The 3,448-nt window shown below is 38.3% G+C and overlaps 1 protein-coding gene across 2 annotated transcripts in view; it reads right to left on the bottom strand.

The window, feature by feature from the left end:
- Nucleotides 1-3,448, bottom strand: part of kalrna (kalirin RhoGEF kinase a) — a 179,480-nt gene that overhangs the window by 6,886 nt on the left and 169,146 nt on the right. The window lies entirely within an intron of this gene.

The raw sequence follows: 3,448 nt of genomic DNA, 5'->3' as shown, positions 1-3,448 counted from the left end.
CCTACAGTCGGCTATGGAGTCTGGTGCTTCTCACGAGAGGAAAACCCAAGTTGCTGGCTTATAAACCTTGTCCCAGACAATATTCATTTTTCTTACAGTCTAGGATCTTAAATGTCTCTTTCACTAAGCATTAGGTAGGATTCATGTATTTTATAAAAAATTGTTGTCGATACACATAAAAGGGACTAGTTTAATGGCTAGGTCAAACTAGGGCTGCACAATTTATCTTTCATATATTTTTTTTAAATCAAGATTTTTCTTATGTTAGTTGAAAGAAAATATCAGGAGAAAACTGCACTTTAAAACATAACGGCCATTCTTTTTAAGTAGTGCCTTTTATATTTCAGTGTCCAATTTGTTCAATAGAAGATTATAGGAAATGATTTCCTTTTGTTTCAAATTCAACAAGCAATTTGTTATATTTTAGCAGAAGATGAAACCAGCAGAAACGCCGAACTGAGTACACTAACATCTGTTTATCGTAAATAGTATTGCTATCATCACATTAAACCATGTTTTTGCATATTGCATATTTTCCTAATATCGTGCAGCCCAAGATTAAAACCCAGAAGCGCCTCTAAGTTTCATATGAAAGCAGTGTTTCACCAATGAGGGTACATGTACCCCTAGGGGTACTATGGAGGACAGCAGGGGGTACGTAACATTTACTGCAAAACGTCCTTCAGTTACGAGGCTGTAGTTACTCCTCTCTTTTTTTGTCCAAGTTTTTGTTGCAGTTTTTGAAAATTTTCAGCTTTCTTTGAAGGTTTTCTTTTTTTCCCTTACTTTTTTCTACTGTCTTTGTTTTTGAGTTTGGCTTTTTCTTTTTTTTCTTTTTTTTTTTAATAGTTTTTTGTTCTGTTTTTGTCAATTTTGTTTTTAGGTGCTTTTTGGATTTTTGTCACTTGTCGCCCTATTGCCTGTCTGGTTTTTCTCGAAGTTTTCATTGCTTTTTGGAAGTTTGTGTCTCCTTTTTCAAAGTTTTTGTTTCTATTTGACCTATTTTCTACAATATTTTCTTCCCCCACCTTTTTCATTAGCATTGAAATGTTTCCCAGGTACAACGCGGTTGTAAATCTATCGCTGACATCACTGTATTGTTCCTCTGTATGTACCAAAAATGATTTGCGCTTGTTAGGGGGTACATGGCAGAAAAAAAAAAAACTGTTCAAAGGGGGTACATTATTGCAAAAAGCTTGAGAACCACTGTATTAAAGGAGAATAGTGCTGTAAACCTGACTGGTCGCCATTATCTGAACTTGATCTGTTTGGGACATTTACAGTTGCACATGGTTCTCATAGTATGTGAACCTCAGCATATCTTGCTATATGCTCTCCACTGCCATTGACCGCATGTCAAAAAGCTTTCAGTCTGGATAGTAAAGGAGCAAAAGTAATCAATGTTCTTCATACATTAATAAGCAGTACAGATAAACAAAGGTTCGTGCCTTTAGCTGCATGTAACGTAAAGTCTGTTTTTACTTAAAACGTTGGACTGTAAATCACAAACTCAACATCTCAGTCATCAAATAGGACTGTTAAAATCATGAGGATTCACATTTATCAATAAAACGTGTTACCGGATGATGTTACATAGCTACAAACAAACTTTTTGGTGAGCTCCATGATGTTAATCCACAACAGGAAACACTGGTTAGCACAGGAGAGGAAAGACAAAATCAAACTTAAATCAAAAAGTTCAAATCTACCTCTATCCGTGCACAAGGAGGGAGAAATAAATCACAACGCAAAAACACAAAAAGAAATCAGACTTTTATTTTCAAATCAGTGCATTTGAGGGTTTGGGGGGTAAAACAAAGAAAAACAATTTGCATTGTTCTTAACGGTTCTCAACCGTATAATATTTTCAGATTTTCTTTTAACATAATTTTGAAATGTCATTTTATTTCCAGGATTATTGTTTTTACTTCACCTTTGTTTAATCTGCCGACAGCCATCTTAAACTTTAGGGTCTGTTCACACAAGCATTTTGACCTGGAATCAATTCACTGCAATGGCATTGTTGTGATTGGTCGGATGTGAAAAAATAAGTAAATTCCAAGAAGTGAGCGTCCATAAAGCGTACCTCCTATTGAGCCATCACCCGCCGTTAGCGCTCCATTGACTGCCATTCATTTTATCGCCACTTTGACAGCCAATAACTTTACATCTGAATCGTTTAAAGACTATTTCTCCAATTTATAAAAGGCTCCATTACCTTACACCTCACGTTGTGACTCCGTAGCAGACGTTTTTGTAAAAAAAGGCTAATGATTGTGTCATAACCACGCGACTTTCTGTCGCATTGTAGCTGTTTAGGTTTAATTACTGATGTGAACTAGCATTTTAGTTAGCAATAATTAGCCTGTGCCTATGTTATCCCCTAACATATACCTACGTTCTCCGTCTCTACAAGATTAGGCACCAAAACGACTGGTTAGGATTAGGAAAAAAGATCAGGGTTTGGATTAAAAACCCTCCCCAGGAACACATTTCCTGGGTGAAACTCTTTAGTTTTCTAGAGTTTTGAAAGGCCGGTGTTTGATGCCCGCCCATCCTCCACGCCCACCTCTCTATGTAGCCAGCCCCGTTCTTACACATGGCCCGTCAATGTGGTGCAAACAGCAGGAAAAATACGTGGCATGCTTACGATTTATAAGTGCTTAACTTTTTTTGTAGCGTTTTGAATGAATGGTTCATGAGAACAGGCTGCAGCTTCTTGGCACGCATTGCCAGACCTTCCTCCACAGCACCGCATAGGAGGGTCTGGCTAGTCCACTCGGAACTGGGGGTTGGGAGAAAAACGAGCTCTGGTTTATTGACATTTTTTTAAGCCCATCACAATCGTCTTGGGTGGGGTTAAGTGCCGTACGGTGTAAAGGCGTTGCTGAAAAACAGCCTCGGGATAGAAAACTCTTTTGGTGGAGCATGTGTCCGTTCAAAAGTTGTTTTAGTTGTTGCAACAGAAAAATCAGATTGGACAGATAGTCTAGCTAGCTGTCTGGATTTACCCTGCAGAGATCTGAGGACCAGGTAACCATAGTCCTCAGAAATCCACCTGAGTTTAGAACGCCAACACAAAGAAAGAGGATGGTAACAGATCTGCGGCCTAAATGAGAGAAATCCGGCTGAATGTCCGTCGACAACGGCGCAATCCCAGAAGTGGCAGGTCAAGGTCATTAGATATAGATTATAGTGCACATAAGAAACAAAATAAATAAATAAATATAAATAAATAGTGGCTGGTTTATTAACAGTAAGTTATGTCTGAACCTGAAGTTGTGGTTATGCTGGCCACATCACAATGCTTTTGCCCATAACTTGAAACATAAATACAAAACATACTGAGCCCAGCAGCTCTGTCAATAACAGCTTAAATTCTGCAGGTTGAGAACCACCACTGGAGTCAAATAGAGAGACATCAACCACTGTGTGTGTGTGTGTGTGT

The sequence above is a fragment of the Etheostoma spectabile genome, chromosome 5, assembly GCF_008692095.1.
Source record: "Etheostoma spectabile isolate EspeVRDwgs_2016 chromosome 5, UIUC_Espe_1.0, whole genome shotgun sequence".
In the NCBI taxonomy this organism is placed as follows: Eukaryota; Metazoa; Chordata; class Actinopteri; order Perciformes; family Percidae; genus Etheostoma; species Etheostoma spectabile.
The sequence above is the reverse complement of the archived record's forward strand: the minus strand, read 5'-3'. Positions and strand labels throughout refer to the sequence as shown.